Genomic DNA, 19,861 nt, shown 5'->3' with positions numbered 1-19,861 from the left:
AGGGTGGCCTCCTGTCTACTCTTCTCCCAAGGTACTAAGTGCCTCCTTAACATACATAGGCAAAATCTAAACTTATTTTTTGTGGAAAAAAATGAATGCTTTGAGCTCCCATGTTTACATAATTCTTACAGTAGTTTTAATACCTACTTTTATTGCAGTTATTTTTGTGTACAATGTTTTTCGTACTATGCTAGGCTCCTGGGAATTACTAGACAGTGTCTTATACATTTTATATAGTCTCAAAGCAGTTAGAATATAACACTGTACATATAGAACTCAATAAATACTCAATATATACACAAGGCAGAGTATATTTTCAAACTTGCCTACAGTGGGTGTCATCACTTACCTGAAGCCATTAAGTCCATAGCCTCATCTGCTCCAGAGTCCATTCCACTTCTGAAAATGTCTGTTGGGCTGAAAGCAAAAGTATTTATAATGAGACTAGACATCTGAATAGCTCCTGAGGAAATAAAAGTACTTCTTAAGGTTTTTTTCCCAAATAAAAGCATTCTATACACATAACAATGAGAAAATGTATAGTGATTAGAAAAATAGGATTATTTCCCCAGAATCATAATATGGGTAAATGAATTTATTGAACTTTTATCACATGCCACATCCTCAGATGAATTATGTCAGTTAAGGTTCACAACAACTTATTACAGGAAACACTATTATCCCCATTTTAAAGATGAAGAATCTGTGATTGAGAGCAAGCAAGTATATTAAAGTTATACAACTAACAAGAGATAGAACAGTGCGACCACAGCCATTTTCCATATCTACAGTGCTTTCCCAAAGCTCAGGAAAAACAGGTCCTTATGGCTTTTTGTCAAAGATTTTCTCTGTATGACTCAGTCTTCATCACCAGTAAATGTCTAAGTAGCAAGGATGTCGACTGTCAGGTTGTACTGCCCCAGAGAAGGCAGGAGTCCCTGGTTGCTGTGCTATTCAGTAAAATGCCCATAAAAGGTCCTTCAGCAAAACTATGTCACTTCCACCCTCTAGCCCACTGGTAAAGACCTCACCTGCATACCCAACAAGGGAAACCAAGGGGCAGTGGCTTATCAAGCCAGGTCTGGGAGCTGGGGAGGGGGCTGTGCTGAGGCAGTGGCTACTTGAGGTTGATGTTGTAGGGAACAGGCCCTTTACTTTCAATCATAGTGTACTTCTTATGAAAGAAAAACATGGACTGGAAATTCTTATCAAGGAAAAGTCCAAGCATATAGCACAGAAAACATAACCAGTTGTTGAATCCTTCAGCAAAAGATGTCGATGTAACTGAGTGACCCTTTTACCATTGCAGGATGGAAAACTGCACCCATCTTGTGCCATCACATCCCTTAGCTCTGGTCAATTGAAAGTTGAATTCAGTGCATCTTCCTTCAAGCAGCTCCAAGGAAGATACTTGTATTACAATTAATTTTTATTTTACCATTGCCTGACAGCTCCATCTGTTACTGTTGCATGGGGTGCTGATTTTTTGCACATTTCATGCATTTTAGGGACATTGGCAGCACTGAGCATTTTCCTGTTTGTGTCACTCTCAGTGGGCTGTTTGTATGTTTGTTTCTTTTCTACAGTTTCCTTTTCTTCTGACAACACAAACATGGCACAGAATATTTATCTGAATGCAGCATAGAACCTTCCTGAAATATGGAAATCCAATTACCTCATACTGCAACGTACAGTAAATTTTAGGACAGCCCTAGCAAAAGAAGTCAGTCGAGTGTTTTATAAGGAAAAAAACTGTAAAAAAAAGAGTGTTCATCAGTTTCTTCTCTTGCTATAACCCAGTCAGGTCATATTTTATTGGTGCTCATTACCAAGGCAGAGAGTGATAAGTGTAGAAACCATGGAAACATTTTATGGCCAAGTTGACGTTGCTTCAAAACACCAGTGGCTCGGGCTGCAGAACACTACCCAGGATCCATTAAGATGTGTCTTGGACTTTTGTCACTAGGATGTTTCACATGCACATTCTAGTTACAAGTTCAACCACATGCTCACTGGAAAAGCTGGCAGAAATAAAAGGCATGGATGCACCAGGTTTTTCCCAGAATTAACCAAATGATATCACAAATTGCACAGCTTCCTTGATCGATTTTTTTCAAATGAATCTCTTGAGTAATAAAGTATATTTACAGACTCCTAAATATTTAAGGCATTCACTGAGTGCACTTGCTCATGCGCACATTCTCTCTCCCTCTCTCTTCCTCCCCTTTCCTCTCTTCTCTCTCGCTCTCTTCTTAAAATCCAATTATTTGCCTTCAGTTTTTAAAACTTTAAAAAAGGATATGCGTTGTCAGACATGTCAAGTTCACCAATTTGAGGTGCATAATAATCACCCCTCCCACTAAAAATGGACCAACACAATGAACAAACAAAGTGAATAAAGGAGAATGCTGGAAAACAGCAAGGGAGTGGTAGAGACCCTATGATAGAGCATAGAGACTCAGGATGGCTGCAATGAGAAGGGAACAAAATGCTTTTCTTCTGCTACCTTTCTCTCTTGTCAAGATCAGCTCAGAATCAGGATGAACTTCTCCCTGTGGGGAAAAGAAAAGCAAGAGCCTCTCGGCACCCACCCCCCAATACCATTGGAGACACCTGTGGCTTTTGTTACTAGAGAATCTTGCATTCCTCACAGGCCCTGAACTACCTGCTGTGCTATAATACTCCAGAGATGGAGCCACATTGTGCCCAGCCCCCACTGTAATTCAAGTTGCTACTGTAAAGTACCATCTTAAAACAGGAGGCGTGCTCTAAGAGCCAGGAGCCACTGCATCTCCACATGGTGCTATGCTATCATTGCACCATGCTCGCACATGGTGATGCCTTATCCCCAGCTGAGCTGCTAGCGCTCCCTACCCCCTGAGAACAAGATGACTTGGAGACATCCACCTCTCCTGTCCCAGTTACTGCTATACCCCATTCCCAGCTCCTTGGAGCTTCGGGCCTACGGAACAGCTGTGGCGCCAGCACCTGAATTCAAGTAGTTCTCTGGCCCTTTGGAACTAGGTGTTCTGGCACAAAGTAGAGGCTGCATTTGAATTGGCTTAGGCCCCCTCAGTATCTGAACCAACTCAGTGCCTTGCCCACAGAAAACAGGAGCATTGGCCTAGGTGGGAAGCTATCCCCAACTGGCATTCTACTCTTCGAGGATCAGATTCTCTGGTCTAGAGGAGAAGTCATACCTCACCTGGTGAAGCAGAAGCAGCTGCATCCCTTTGGCACCTAAGCCTAGTACCATGGCCCTGGGGAAGTAGAGCTTTGGTCCATGGAAAAGCCATGACTCTGGTGCTTAAACCCACATGGTACCTGGCTCTCCAGGGAAACATAACTTTGGATAGTCTGTAATACTCCATCTTGTGAGCCAAACAACAATGGTGCTTTTTCTCCCTGGATTTGATCCAGTCCTGCAGAGTCTGAGTTCCTGATGCCCCATCCCTTCAGGGAGTGAAGCTAACATTATCTTGCTCTCTACCCAGTTTCTTTTCTCCTTTGACATGGAGCTTTCTTTAGTAACCTCAGAACCTCCTAGAAGATTCAGATAGCTTATCTCTCTTGCATCCCTGAGAACAGAGAAGAATCTCAGAGATGGACTGGGAAAGTTAGGTTTAATGGTGAAGTCATAGGAAGAATTTACAAAAGGTGCTCATCTCAAAGGAAAAATTCTAATAATCATTTTATGATAATTTCCAAAGGGGAAAAAGATAACCCTCACCTTTGTTCTGACATTTTCCTTTATTTGTGCCAGTCTAGTTATTTATTCGTTCACGTACCGAGATAGACTTTATACATGAATATTTTGACATTTAAAGACAGATGATTAAGGGACAGATATGCAAGCTTGCTGAAGGAATGCTGAATAAAAGTCACCTTGGTGATAATCCACTTCACACACATGTGTACATGCACATACATGTACACACAAACACAGGCACACACCCCTCCACTTCTAGATGAGAAAGTGAAGTAGTTCAGAGAAAACTGTGAGAGGTCAAGTGGGAAGCTAGAGCTGTCACTAAGCTATAAATAATGAACACATTTTAAAGTGCTGTGAATTTTCAATTTTTAATTCATTTAATTAGTAATGAAAAAGTAAGTTAATGATAGTTTTTAAAAAACTAAAACATTAGCTTTTCAAGAAAAAAAAAAGAAAAGTACTTTTAAATATATAACAAGCTAAGGCCCAGCATGGTGATTCACGTGTGTAATCCCAGCTACTCAGGAGGCAGAGTTCAGTAGAGACGAGCCCAAGCAAAAAGTTCCCATCTTAACCAACAAACTGGGTGTGGTGGTGCATCCCTGTTGTCTCATATATGCAAGAGACTGTAGGTAGGAAGATCAGTGGTCTATGCCTGTGGCTGGTCCCAGGCAAAAACATGAGGTGCTATCCAAAAAATAACTAAAGCATAAAAGGGAGTGTGTGGGGGAGGGCTGGGGGTGCTCAACTAGTGCAGTGCCTGTCTAGCAAGTGTGAGGGCCTGAGCACAAACCCCAGTACTGCCTCCCCTGAAATATAAACATATGTATGCAAAACAACTCATTCTCATTCTTTGAAAGAAAAATTAAAAGTAAAACACTGACATAACATTTTGCATGAATAAAATTTTGCAATGATTAGAATGTTAGCAGGATCACTAACCAGGGCTGGGGAAAACGGCCTTCTGACCCATTGTTCGTGGGGCTATAAGTTCACAGAACTTCTATGGGAAGCAATTTGAGCATGCCCATCAAAATCACAGGAGCACCCTACTGTTTAATCCAGAAAGTTCCATCTTTAGGAAGCGGTGATCCTATCAGTATATCCACACTCGGGTGAAATGAATTTGAACAGAGAACATTAATTGGATTACTGCTGGAAATAGCAACATAAAAACAGGGAGCAATATAAATGTGGATGTGTGGAATACTGCTAAATGTTTGTCTCTAACTTATAATTAGGCACAATGAAATATATAGTTTCAAAAAAGACAGGGCAGGCAAATACATAAAAGTTCATAGGATACACATTTAATTATAACACTAAGATGCAGAAAATGTGCAGAATATAATTATATTTGTAGATTATGCTTATCAGTGCTTAGACTAGCTCTTGCAGGAAAGGTAAGAAACCAATAGAAGTATGTGACATTAATAAATCAAATGGAGAAAAGGGAGAGATAAGGATAAAACTTGGAAAATATTTTAATTTATATCACACTCAGCTGTTATCTCGACTCAAGGAAAAGATAATTAAAGCCAGTCAGAGTAGCTCACACATGTAATTCCACCTACTCAAGAGGCAGAGATAGAAAGGATCATGGTTCAATGCCAGACAGGGAAAGAAAAAGTTAGCAAGACTTATTTCAACAAAACAAGCCAGGCATGGAGGTGCATGCTTGTAATCCCAACTATGTAGGAGGTGTAGGCAGGAGGATGACGGTCCAAGACTGGTCCTGGGCAGAAGCATGAGACTCCATCTGAAAAATAACTAAAAAAAAAGCAAAAATTGTCTAGGATGCGTTTCAAGTGATAGAGTGCCTGCATAGCAAGTGCACAGCCCTGAGTTCAAACCCCAGTACTGCCAAAAAAGAAAAGGATAATCAATAAAATAGTTCAAGAAAGAGGAAAGAAAAGACTAGAAAAAAAACAGAAGCAATTCTCTTGCGTAGTGAATCCAACATGGTGATTAAAGTGCTTCCTATGTGAAAGCACTAAGCCTGTGTCGGCAATTGCTCTGTCCATTGTTACCTCATTTTCCCAGAGTTGGTGCCAGATCTATACTTCAAAGCTTGAGTCCATGCTGACTCATTGTCTAAAGATGGGAAAGTCATTTTATCTTTTCATACTTGTATATCATACTCTTTGTACAATGATTATAACTTTTATTAGCATTTCAAATCAAATGGGGTGCTGAATTGTAGGTTTTTTGACTTGGGGAGTTGAAGGGTTTGGGGACTTTTTTGGTTTGTTTGTGTTGTTGTTTCTTCAAATATACTTCATCAACCTAAAAATCGTTTCCTTAGGTGGGATCTTTAGAAATAAGTGAACATTTTGTTGTTAATCCTCTTCATTCAAAGAATTCCTCTAATGCTAGGTAATATATTTTAGCTACTTTTCATCTGAGTTTTTGTTGACAGGCTCTAACATCAGCATTGAATCTGCCATCAGTGCAGCTCTGACTGCTGGTTATCTAAGCCTTGTAACTGCTGTGTACCTAATAGGCCCTGGATGATCTTCCCCTTTTCCTTTCCAAATCCCACCAAACCAGATTCCTGCTCACAGTGCTCCTCTGCAAAGGCTGAGAGCTGCCATCAGCTGTCATTCCATTCTGTCTCTCACTACATGCATGCTATGGAATGTGCTTCTATAATAAAACCTAGTTTGAAATAGACCATGTACTAAAGGTAAAACTGTCACAAGCTTTGGCTTCTCCCTTGATTCTAAATTAACATTGCACTCTGTGAACCTCTTTTTTTACATTTGTTTGCAGAGTGGCATAACTTTAGTGAGAAAGAGTTCTGATAATCCACCTATCTGGCTTTGGTGGCTTTGTTTGGAATGGGTTGGTTTCTGGGAGTTTGACATCTTTACTGCTCTGAAATTAGACAATCAAGATCATTGTCTCCCTTTGTCTGCATCTTCTCTCATACTTCTCTTATTTATGCCTATGCTGTTTTTCTTCTTCCTAGGCCAATATACAAGGCTGTCCTTGTGCATCAATCCTTACTACATTGCAATTACTCTAGTACCACATGGGAGTAGGGCAGCTCTTCAGAAGCATTGACTTCCAAGAGACAACCAAGCCCCCAGGGAGATCCCCAAGATTACAGTAGCAATTCTCAACCCTCAGGTCTTTATTATCTATTAGGTAGCTTCAAATAGCCTATAGTGTACTTGGGAGATGAGACATGGGCGTATGGATAAGTGATAGAAAGCAGTAAATGATAATGCTAAATAAATGGTTTATCAATTAAAATGTCATGGAAAAACTTAATCTGATAGTAATCCTTTTCTGCTGCCATCAGCATGGAAGACTTCTTGGATAGTTGCAACTATGATTTAAGTGACTAGAAAGACATTACTAGTGGCAGAAAAGACATAAACCAAAGAAAAGAAATAGCAAAGTACAAAAGGGGTTTGCAGTACAGTGAATTGGCTGGGATGGAGGAATACTCTATGTGCAGGCCATATTCAAAGACCTCTTCTTACTGAAAACACACAGCCCACTGCCTGCCTTCTTAACTTCAGTTAAGAAGCCCCAGCCCAACCTTTTTTGAGGAGTAAAAGTGAGGGAGCAATCTAAAAGCAACCCAATCAATTATAACAATGGTGCCCTGGCCAACCTCTGCCCAGAAGAGGGAAGAATACTAAGGTAAATTATTTATAACAATTAGCTTCGAACTTTGAAGACTGGCCATGTGATAGGAATGGGAAACAGAGATAACATGAGAGGAAGGCCCTGCAGGAAGTGACCTCCTCATCCGCACTCGTTATGTCTTGAGTCTTCTCAAGAGGCCAGTGATCATAGAGGTTCACATGTGAGATGAGAATTTGAGGTGTAAAACCCTGGACATTCTTGTACTTCCAAAGATTCCATGTACGCGTACTAACATCACATAAAATTTCCCCTGGCCCAGATCCATAAGGACTTATGGAAAAAACTGACAGTCATTTTTTCAGATGAATGGGTGACATGGTTGAATACGGCTCCTATTTGAGTATCCTGCTAGTTGAAGAACAACAAATAAAAGGTTTTGGCACTGGGTTTTGAACTTAGAGCTTCGTGCTTGCTGGGAAGTCACTCCACCACTTGAGCCAAACCGCTAGTCCTTTTTTCTCTGGTTAATTTGGAGATAGGGTTTTGCTTTTTGCCCAGACTGACCTGGACTGTGATCTTTCTATTTTAGGCTTCCCAGCATCACTGAGATGACAAGTCTGCGGCACTATGCCCAGCTTTTCTCCATTGAACTGGCATTTTGCTAGCTGTTGCCCATGCAGATCTGGAACCACAGTACTCCCTATATCAGCCTCCCATAGCTTAGGATGGCAAGTGCACACCACTTTACCCAGCTATGGATTGAGATAGGGTCCTGCTAAATTTTGCCCTGGCTGTCCTCTAGTCGCGATCCTCCTGATCTCAGCTTCCCAAGTAGGATTATAAGCATGAGCCACTGGCATCCAGTTTTAAAGTTTTTCCTACCCAAGACACTAAGGAGCAGAAAGAGAAAACTATGGGACCACATGTGGACAGTGGGAGCCATGGAGAGACAGTGGTTCTAGACAGCACCCCATTCATCTTTTCTGTCTATGTGTACATATGGTGTACCACACATTTGTCTCAAGAGATAACATTATAGGGGTCTCAATTTTTTCTTTGTGAGGAAAGAGCAAAAGCCCACAATGCAGAGACTACATTAATGGGTTATTTTTACAAGCAGTTTTCACTGTAATCATCTGGAACAAAATACTGAAGCAGCAGCAGCAATACCTAATGTGCACACTTCTGCAAGCTGCCAATCACCCAAGCACTGACTCCTCCCCACCCTACCATGGGAGACTGCAAGCAGACACCTGGAGCCCTGGCAGCTCAGAGGAGGGAAGATCCTTTTGTGGCAAGTCTGGGAAGAAAGAAAGACTGGAGAGGGATCAGCTGTTTGGCACAGAGGACTGAGGAGATGGTCACTGAAAGCGAAGCGACCATGGTGATGGAAAGGAATAAGAGCTTAAAAGCACACTGGTTAATATTTCTCTGGTTTCCAGTCTCATATGCACTTCAGGCCACAGAGGAAAGTCTTTCTTTCTAGGTGCCAGTGGGAGTCTTTCTAACTTCAGATCATGTCTTTTGTTCCCACACCCTGAAAGTCTACCAAAGCCTTTCTCCTGGAGCAGATGCCCAGCTGTGCTTTCAAAACATCCATTGTCTCTCTCTTGACATATCTTCCTAAGCAAGATCTTTATTTCCCCGAATTTGCGCTATCTTAAAATCCCCTTTCTCTTCTGGTTTCAGTTATTCACCATATAATCAAAACATGTAAAAAGACTTCACCATTCTAGGCATCATTTGGTCATGATATTTCATTCCTTGGACGCTTAGGGTTATTCTTGATTTCCTCCTAAATCCAATTAAATTGTATTTGGGCATTATTCCCTTTTCAACTACTGGCTTTCCCATCTTCCCACATTTTATTCCCCCATGACTGCCATGTTTCTATATTTTTATATATTAATTTATCATTCTGCTATGACCAGAGAGTTTTGTCTCTTGTACCTTATCACATGTTACATTTTCCATTTGAACACATTCATTCTGCTCCTTGTCTAACCATGTCTTTAAAACTCTAATTGGATATGGTGGTGTAAACCTATAATCCCAGCACTCAAGGTGATGAGGCAAGAGGATCAAGGCTAGTGTGAGCTAAACAGTGACTTTGAGATCAGCCTGGGCTGCATGTTACTAAAGAGACCCTGTCTCAAAACCAACAAAATAAAACAAAATATTTAGCATTATGACTTTCATTTATGATGTGCCTACACAATTTATTTTTCCAAATGGCAAATTATTGTTCTTCTTTTTCCTCAATTCCTGAACACTCCATAGTCATAAACACAGAGGATAATGAAGATGATGATGGCAATTTGGTTGAATAAAATAATAGTTGACATTTAGATAGAAGTTTATAATGTATACAGCAATTTCTCTCACACACCATCTTATGTCATTCTTATTAGTTAGAAAAAATGTTCTAAACTCTTTTCTCCTCCACATCTTCCTACATTTCACATAGGAAAAACTTTGCATGTGGATGAAAGATAAATGGAAAATGAGTTTTCCTTCCATGAATTTAGAAAATAATTTCCCTATGAGTTCTTCTGTTTTCTTGCCTTACAAGTTAAGATGATAAATAATTTGCCACTCACTGCCCTTTACCAGGAGAGCTCTGAGGATTAATGACAGAATTATAAAAAGGCTCATTTTACAAAGTCACCAAGAAAAGAAATGAGATTCTAGAGAACTGTGGCCCAGAGGGATACCAAGACAGAGCAAATTCTTCTGTATCCTCCTTATTTCCATTCTAGCTTTATAGACTCAAAAGAAAAAGCACCCCAGAAACCTGGAGTTTTATCCTAAAAATAAAGCTAGGCACTGACCACTAGTTAAGCTGGCCAGAAGGTTTAGCAGAAATCCCTTTCAAAGGTATATTACTGTGTTCACAACGCAGGCCCCTGAGGCAACCTCCAGAAAAATGCTCATCATTTCCACAGGCATTAAACCTGGTACCTTGGGGGTTAGGAGAGAAGGAAAACTCTAAGAAAAGAAAACCATGTTTTTGCACAACTAAATCATCACTCTGAAATATATGTTCCATTTTCATATTTGAGAAAGGATAGTATTCAGGGCATTGTTTTTTTCTAAACTGATTTCTACTGTTTTTCTACTGATTTCTTCCTTTTTATGTTGCAAAATTATTAATGCTGACCACCTTGAGTTGGCCCTTTTGGAGAGCTGAGCAACTGTGCAGAGCTGACAATTATTGTTACCCCTGGCACTTCTGGAGTATGCTGCCCTTTTTCTGCTCTCTGCCTTTTTTTTTTTTAGGGCAATGTAATGAGATCCAAGGTATACTTAAGTAACCATAGTAGGTGGTTATCATGATTAGAGAAAAGTGAACAAATACAGAAGAGGAAAACAAATAAGAGAGGAAAAGGTAACAAATACAAAAGAAGCATAGACATAGTGCCTGATGTGATGCTATTTTTTATAATTATTCATAAATTGCATGTTTTGAATAATTTGAAAGACTAGTACAATAAACTTTCATCTACTCTCCACTAATATTCATTATTCATAAACATTTTGTGTCTTTCTTTCTCTCTCAAGCATACACACACACACACACACACACATACACATTTTAAAGTAAGTTATAGACATCATAATACTCTACCTATTAATACCTTAGCATGCATCCCCCAAAACAAAGCTGTTCTTGTACAAAATCTCTGTACCATTACCACTGGATGATGTTCAGTCTGATCACTTGGATAAGAGTATCTGCCCAATTTTTCAATTGTACTGATACATTTTCCCTATAGTTCAAATGTTGTACAGGGATAGTACTTTGAGATTATCTCTTTCTTCAACTATATTTCACCTATTTTATCATCCATTGATAACACTGAATGGACTATCACATTGGAGGATACAATATGATGCCCATTTTATTGATGAGGCAATTTGAGCTTCTAAGTTGTATCATCCTCTATTAACTAGCCAGTTTATGGCTGAAGTGGGCATGGAACCCAGTCAGGGCCCCAGACTCGTAATCAGCTGCTATTTCGGGGCATTCTGTGTCATTAAGATAATGACAATACTGGTCTTGATTTCTATATAACAATCAGAGAAAATCCATTGCCTTTCTTTCTTAATTTCCTCCAAGATCACATTTTCATGGGGGCTTGAGGCCCCACCTTTCTGGCCCTGATGAATCAGTGTTTTCTTTTCTGCACTAACCCAAATGCTGAGTTCAGGCTTTTCCCTTGATTTCCATATATAAAAGAGCCTCTACTTGGGTAGCAGACTTTACTGAAGGCTTGTAGATATGTTAAATGAAAGAAAAGGCCTACTTTGCCTCATCTCCAAAAATTTAGAATTGCACATTAGACATATCTATTGGTAAAAGTCATTTGTCCTACCCTCCTTCCCAAGCTTCACTCATCCCAGCTTCTCTGTATTCTTCCTCTTATGAACAAAAAGATTAACTTCCTGGCATATTTCTATAGAAGTCAATTCAGCATTCCCCAACCCTTATGATAAACTCAGCTGTGCCTCCCTAAGTAAATCCAGACTTAGACAAAGCTTGAAAATTCCATGTGGTAAGGGTGAGACTAAGCCCTTTAGCTTCTAAGTCCTTCTCAGCAATTCTGAGGAGGACTGGATGGGGACTGGGGGAGGAAACACTGAGTTCTCATTACACAACATCCTCAATCAGGCCCAGAAAAATTAATCGATTTGTCTAAAGCCCTACAATAAGTTCAGAGAAGGCTTATATGCCTTTCAGTTTCCACGGGGGGAGAGTATTAACTGGAATCACTCACCAAAAGTGTAAAGAGCTTGACAGTCTGAGTAGGGATGATATAAGTATTAGATTTCAGATTTATAGTAACTTATCTCTGCCTAAGCATGGAGTTATTTCTTTCTGAAGAAATTAAGTGACTCTTGCATGTATAAAGCTAACAAAAGGAAGGGCAAATTCTTATAGATATTTAAAAGTAAGCAAATATTTGAGAAGCAATATTAAATTAAATAAACTTCTCTGCCTTTGAAAGAATTAAAACTGGTTCTTAGAAGAGACACCAAATATCCCCATGCCAGACCAAAATCTGATTTAATAATTGAAAAGAAAACCATTAGTATCATAGGAGAATTTGCAATAGTTGCCTTTTTTATTAGTAGTTTTAGTATGGCTTTTAAAATTATTTTTTAGGAAATTTTTCTTTATTATATAGACTAAATTTGGGGGTGGTTGAAGCAGAACAATTACACAACATACAACCATACCTTAAATTTGTATGTACATCTAAAGAATGCCTGTGGATGTTCAATATTAAATATGTTTTATTCAAGTGCTACTCTTTCAGCTTGTCAAATATGACTTGTGAAAAGGGACAAAGTCTCTGCTTCTGTCTGCTCAGATGCAGAAGATACTACTTTGACATGTCTCTGTCTTTGCCACCCTGCAGCCTGTTGATACTTCCCTTACTGCCTACCTCTGCCCCCTTGCTCATTCTGAATCTCCATTTTTTTCCCACCTACAGACTGTTTCTTAGTTGTGGACAAATTCACTACCCTCTGAACAGCCAGTGCCAGGGTTAATAAAGGTTTCCCCACTGCTGTGTTCTCTGCTGATTCCACTCTGAAATGACTCCAGCAAGGAGTGGGAAAAAGAGAAATTTAAGGAGTCAGTCTTTTGAAAGTCCTCCCTCTTCTACCAAAATGAACTACTTCTTCTCTCCATGCTCATCTTCTCTTCATAATCTCTGTGGACAGACATATTTGAGTGTCATCTCCCTCTAATTTTCAGAAATTATGTGGACTATAAGGAAATGGCAAAAAGAAAGGAAGACTTCATCCAGGTTCAGCAGAAGAATGATTCTGAATGATTGAGGGAAGATGTTGGGAAATGGTGGGAATTTTTCAAAAGGGAATTTCCAGAAAGGAAGTCAGAATTACATGTACTATAAAGCTAGAGAGACACTAATTTGCTGTGCAATAAAGTTCAAATAATTTTAAGGAACCACAGACAAGCCATATTTTGTTCTTAAGAAAGACTATATTTTGTTTAATATCATTCCAAAAGTAGAAAACAAAACAAGTTTTGAACAGTTTTTCAAAAACGCATTTCAATGGAAATACTAGCTTAATAACAAGATCCAAATTTGAAATACATTTAATCATCAAATTATGGTTGCTATGAAATTAATAGAGTGTCTGTACCATTTTGTAATGCTTGATTGAGTTAGTACTTCACTCATCTTATAGACAAAAAGAACTGAAAAAACAAAACAAAGCAATTTGCCCACATAATAGTAAGTGCTGAACTGCCAACCTCTACAGTCTACTTAAGACACTGTCCTTTGAAACTAGATTAGACAATACAGGAAAATTCCCAAAGAAATATTTGGTTTCATGGGGGATCAAGAGTTACACAATTTTAATATTCTATCTATGGCTCTACCAAATCCTCCAAAATCAATTTCTGATTAATTTCATCAGTACCACCTTTAGGGGAACTAAATAAAAATGTTAAAACAAGATTGCCTAAAGAGAAAAGTGGAGTTTTATTGGCTCTTCAAGAAAACCAGGAGGAGGATTTTGAAGTGAGCATAGACTATATGCCTTGTGTGATGAGAATGAAATGGTTACATTGTGTAGAAACTAAAAGCACAGTTAAGTTCTCTAAAACCTGTTATGTACGTAGACATTTGAGCACAGACATCATGTGTCAGGATGTTCTAGATATGTTTTATCATTGCAATGAATATATTTGGTCACAAGTGGCAGGGGAAAGGAGGGTTGTTTGCTGAGAGAGCATTGAACTTGCCTGGTTATACAAATGGTCACTTTGAGGATGTCCCATTAGGACTAAGGCAGAAAGAGAACAGGGAACTCTAAAGGAAAGCAAAGCTGTCTCTATTTCTCTAGAGAGAAAGACCCAGGTCGCTCTTTGGTGCTCTCTGCAGGTAACAGAGTCTGTATTATAATCAGCATTGAAAATGCATACGTGGCTCTTTAATATCTTCCAGATCCTTGCTTCATTTAAGTCTTGTAGGATGAGTAAACACCAGCAACACTTTCCAATTGCACGGGCAAATATTTTACTTTTCTGTTGCTCACAGTTAACAGTTAGTCTTTGATATTTCAGCTGGATCAATGTTCAGAAATGAAACCCTAGAGACTCAAGCACTTTCATCTTGCATTAATTCCTCTGCCTGTCCAATAACAGAAATAATACTTCACTCTCCAGGGGGTCTGCTGCCGATAAATTAGCTAGTGAAGATTAAAGGATAATGAAGATTAAAATGATGCATGTATAATCGTCCTGAATGATGAACATATTAACTATATGTCGTGACTCCAAACATATATATTAAAGCTTATTCACTAAAACCCATGACGTTTTGCTAGACGGTGATTCCTTTTAAAACGGGATCTTTTTGAAAATTGTTTACTAGTTTTGTATATGATTTTTAAATACATTTAGTATTTTGAATTAGATTCCTATTTTACATAGTTCTCATTACTTGCCAGAGTCATTATGAACAAGAGGCTTTCAAACAAAATTAAATCCCTCCCCTGACCCCAATCTAGATAGTAATGGCCCTTTCTTCCTGAAATAGTTTTCAGAAAACTGGAATAAATATTGAGAAGTAAATAAGGAAACCTGGTTATGGAGAGCTATCCACTCACGAGGTCCCTTAACTCCCCCTACTCCTGCCATTTACAACTGAGTCTGCTTCTCTCAGCTGAGCCTCCCAGTCTGCTGGCCCTCCATTTACTGACCTAACTCATCCCAGTTCAGATATGTAGATCCATGATGAATCTTAACATATTTGCTTTGTGAGTCATGTGACCCATTAACTTACGCTTACCTAAGACCTCCCAATGCATGATGTCTGTACTCAAATATCAGTGGATATTTGGATACCTGTCTTACTGGTCTTTACTCACTGTGGCCACCTCATTCTCATCAGCCAGGGCATTCTCTATGCTCACCTCAAAATTCTCCTTCAGAATTTTACACTTTATTTTTTGTGCAAACTGGAAATCTGCTGACATGTCCACTGGTACTATCATTGGAAGAGCTTCTTTACTAGAAAAAATAATTGAATTAATCTGTTCTTTGTGGCTGCTAGTTAGAAATTCTGTCACTGAGATAAAGAGAGGGAGAGAAAGAGAGCTACAAAGCACAAAGTGGGTGAGAAACAGAGGCTCCAGTGACTCATTTCTGAACAAAATCCTAACATAAGCAAGCTTTCCAAATGTACAGTTTCCACTGCATTTGTGTGACCAGCAAGCAGCAGTGAGTTGCATGTTCTGTTAATCTCTAGTACAATGAGGCATATTAAAGTTGGAGCCTCCAATAATACTCATAATATGACTATCATGTGGTGGGTGAGGAGTCTCATGCAGAGAGAGATAGGCTGTGTGCAGAGGGAAAACTGGGAGATTTGCCTTAGACCCTGCTGCCAGACATTTGCAAGTACAGGGCTGAGCTTAGAGCAAAGAGGTGAAGGTGAATGAAACAAGGCCAACAATTATTTAATGTCGCAAGGGGAGCAATGGCACAGGTGACTCCATTTTGGATGAAAGAGGCACTTCCAAAGCAGACATCTAAAGAGGTGTGGAAAACAGTGTACTTCTCACAGAAATAACAGGCCTCTCACCATTGAGAAGAGAAATGAAGTTTGAAGAATTGCATGTTTGTTGACAACTAAACACTAGCAGTGATTCTTAAAGCTTAGCCTCCATCAGAAGTACCTGGAGGACTTATTAAAATACAGACTCCTGAGACCCCTTCCACTCCTGAGCCTCTTGCTCACCATGTTGGTGTACAATGTGAGAACTTGTGCTCTAACAATTTCCTAGCCAGGGCTGATCTTGGACAAGACTTTACCCAACACTGCCTCTATCAAAGAGGGTTGTCTGCACCCAGGCACATCCCATTTGACTGTCATAGAAGAGGCTTCCATCTGTTTGTCTTCTGTCTTTAAGAGCAAGTAAATGGTGTTTAGAGATTCCTAAAAACCTTGTTCCCTTTATTAGATATAGATACATTTCCTGCTAACTTACTAATTTTCTTATTCTTACCTCTGGGAGGCAGCAGCTCTAATCTCTGCCATTTCCCCCAGCAGCAGAAAAGAGACGTGTGCATGCTTTTGAAAGAAGAGGTTAAAAAAAACAAGCAAAAAACTAGAAATAGTTTATATCACAGAGCCTTAGTTCTTGACCAACATTTTGTGTCACAGCTTAGGAGGCATGAAATGATTAGCTCCCAGGGACTAGTGAGCGACACAAAAACACATGCTTGGTGTTATATATTTGCAACCTACTCATTATAACTCACTCAAAATGAATTGGGAAGTTTTTGGTTGTTGTCCTGGGCTTAAACCTAGTAGTTCCTTAAATATCTGTTACTAGATCCATATATGATGCTACAGCTTCTAAGGAGGAGACATGAGTAGAGCAGAAAGCTCACTGAGCCTGGGAGCATGAAGACCTGGGTGGGTTCTCCCTCTGCTCTGTCCTTACTACGAGCTTTCTGTGCTTCCTCTCTGTTTCCTCTTCCCTTGCCAGGAGGTAGAAACTATGACTGACATGTGTCTTTGAGGACAATCTGCAGTTTCCATTCTTTCCAGATCCCTCTTGTTAGATCTTCCTTCACTGTGGGTCCTCAGGCACTTTGTCAAGGGTCTTAATACCTATCAGAACAGCTCAAATGATACTTTAAAATAAATTTGTCAACTTTTTCACATTACTTAGACTCCACTTCCCCTCCTCATATTCTGAAAGGGAAATCATCTTAGAATGTCTTAGGATTTCCAGCATTCTGCTAAAAGTCTCAATACAATGTTTTTCTAAACTCACAGTTGAAAAAATATGGCTGGATCATCTCTCCAATTATCCAGTAAGAATTTGTAAAGAAGCTCCCTTCACAATTAGAATTTAAAAAATAAAAATGTCTCTCAGGTTTTTTGCGGTTCTTTTTCTTTCGGGGGGTGGGGAGTTACTGGAGTTCAAACTCAAGGCTTCACTTGCTCGGCAGTCACTCTACTACTTGAGCCACACTCCAGTCCTTTTTACTTTAGCGATTTTTCAGATAGGGACTTACTGCCCCAGGCTGGCCTCAAACCATAATCCTCCTACCTGCATCCTCCAGCATAGCTGGGATGATAGGCCTCAGCCAGGACACAGAGTTTATTGGTTGAGATGGAGTCTTGAGAAATTTTTGCCTGGACTGGCTTCCCACTGAGATCCTACTGATCTCTACTTTCAGAGTAGCTAGGATTACAGAAATAAGCCACAAAACTTAGTCCCCCAAGTCCTGACAGGAAATACGATGAGAATAGAGAAATCTCAGGCCATCCCGAAGCCCTAGCGTCTAACCAGGAGAAAGATTTGCCTCCAAGCTCAGGTAACTGGAACCCATAGCTAAATGTACATATGCATATTTCCTGGCTTTTGTTCTTTCCTTTGTATTATTTGTAATGCTACATGGCAGAGGGACTTAGGACAGCTATCTCCCCAGTTTGGGCCAAACTATAAATAAATCCATTTTTTTCCATTTTTGCTTTTTTATGTAGCTTTACTCTTGAGGCAGGCAAGTGGCCAGACCCAGGTCCAGGTCCTAATGGTTAGGGGCTGAAATAATACTGCTATGTTTAAAGCTTTATTCTGCTAGACCCATGGTATGCTGGTTTCCCTGACCAGCAACAAGAATATCTGAGAACTTGCTAAAAATGTGAATTCTTAAACCCAACCCCAGAGCTACCGTATCAGGAACTCTGAGGTCAGGCCTGGCAATTTGAGCTGTAACCAGTCCTCCAGGTCACTCTGATGCTTACCAAAGTTGTGGCACCACTATTGGAGGAGACTCAAGAAAGTGTAAAAGCAGCTGACATCCTGGAGATCACACAAAGGCAGTATGTAGCAGCTCTGAGGGGTGCCACAGCTTTGGAGTTCCACAGAGGGTCAGGCACTTGCAGTTGGAAAATGAATAGAGGATTCACGGAGGGAGAGTGTCAGAAAGCACAGATGAAAGAATGTGGGGAGATGTTAACAGGCTTCTGAAGCATAGTTTATGGCAGGGAAGCCAGTGATGAATTCAGAGAGGATCTGAATGATGGACCAGGGGAATAACAAAGGTACTACAAGATGGAGAAGTTGGAGCACTGCTAGAAATTTGCTCCCAAGCCATTGTAGGTTTTTGAGGAGGAAAGTCATTCAAATTGACCTGTGTTTTAAAAGATAATTCTAGCAGTTAGGTGAGAGAGTTGACATGTGTATGTCCTAGTTTGGAAGAAGATAATGATGGGTTATAGTCCCTTCTGTGAGTTATCGAGTGTTAATTTAAGATCCCCAAGGTTCTTTTTAAACAGCCACCACCTTAAAATAAGTTTTATGAGTTTAGTTTGACTGAGAAATGCTGCCAGTCTGGTTGCATTCTGATGCATGCCATCCACTGTTACATAACTCTAAATTATTTATTTAAATTAATAATTTAAATTTAAATTTAATTTAAATTTTTTACTCCAAACATATATTTTTTCTCTCCTATTATTTTATCATTTTTACATTACTTACATGTGTATATATTGTTTGTGCCACCTCCCTCCACAACCCCCTCCAGCCCCCACTTCCAGGCAGAACCTGTTCTGCTCTCTTCTCTGATTTTGTTGAAGAGAAAACATAAGAGCTAATAAGAAAGACATACCATTTTTGCTAGTTTCGTATAAAGATTGCTATACAGAGAAATTCCTAGCTTCACTTCCATGCACTTGTGTATTACAACCCACATTGGTTCATTTCTACTTCCTGGTCCCCTTTCCATACTGGCCTTTACTATTTTAAGATTACTTTTTTCGCTCCTCATCAGGGAGCACATCAACCACATTCAAGTTTTAGGCTTTTTTTCCTTTCCTTATTTCTCCCATGCGTGTTCCCCTCTTAGTGTGTGACCCACATCCAATAATATTACTGCATTTGTTTTAGGTCATATGAGGGAGAACATACAATTTTTGGCTTCTGAGCTTGGCTAACTTCGCTTAAGATGATGTTCTCTAGTTCCATCCACTTACTTGCAAATAATAAAATTTCGTTCTTCTTTGTGGCTGAGTAAAAATCCATTGTGTATGAATACCACATTTTCCTGATCCATTTGTCAGTTGTGGGGTATCTTGGCTGTTTCCATAGCTTGACTATTGTAAATTGTGCTGCAATAAATATGGGAGTGCAGGTCTTTGTAATAATTTGAGTAGCATTCCTTCGGGTATATTCCAAGGAATGGTATTGCTGTATCATAAGACAGATCTGTGTTTAGTTTTTTAAGGATCCTCCATATTGTTTTCCAAAGTGGTTGTACTAGCTTACATTCTCACCAGCAGTATATGAGGGTTCCTTTATCCCCACATCATCACCAGCATTTGTTGGTGGTGGTGTTTTTGATGAAGCTCTTCTAAGAGGAGTGAGGTAGAATCTTAGTGTAGTTTTGATTTGCATTTTCCTTATGACCAAGGCTGGTGAGCATTTTTTCATGTGTTTTTTGGCCATTTAGATATCTTTCTTAGAAAAAGTTCTGTTTAGCTCAGT

The 19,861-nt window shown here is 39.5% G+C and overlaps 1 long non-coding RNA gene across 6 annotated transcripts in view; it reads right to left on the bottom strand.

Annotated features, from left to right (window-relative positions):
- The window catches only part of LOC141423177 (uncharacterized), a 265,833-nt gene that overhangs the window by 11,599 nt on the left and 234,373 nt on the right, over nt 1–19,861 (bottom strand). For all 6 annotated transcript variants that reach the window (XR_012447828.1, XR_012447824.1, XR_012447829.1 and 3 more), the window contains one exon: nt 350–417. This is a non-coding gene — a long non-coding RNA (uncharacterized lncRNA). The remainder of the gene's footprint in view (nt 1–349; nt 418–19,861) is intronic.

Source organism: Castor canadensis, chromosome 1 (assembly GCF_047511655.1).
Source record: "Castor canadensis chromosome 1, mCasCan1.hap1v2, whole genome shotgun sequence".
Taxonomy (NCBI): Eukaryota; Metazoa; Chordata; class Mammalia; order Rodentia; family Castoridae; genus Castor; species Castor canadensis.
This window is presented reverse-complemented; position numbering and strand designations above follow the sequence as displayed.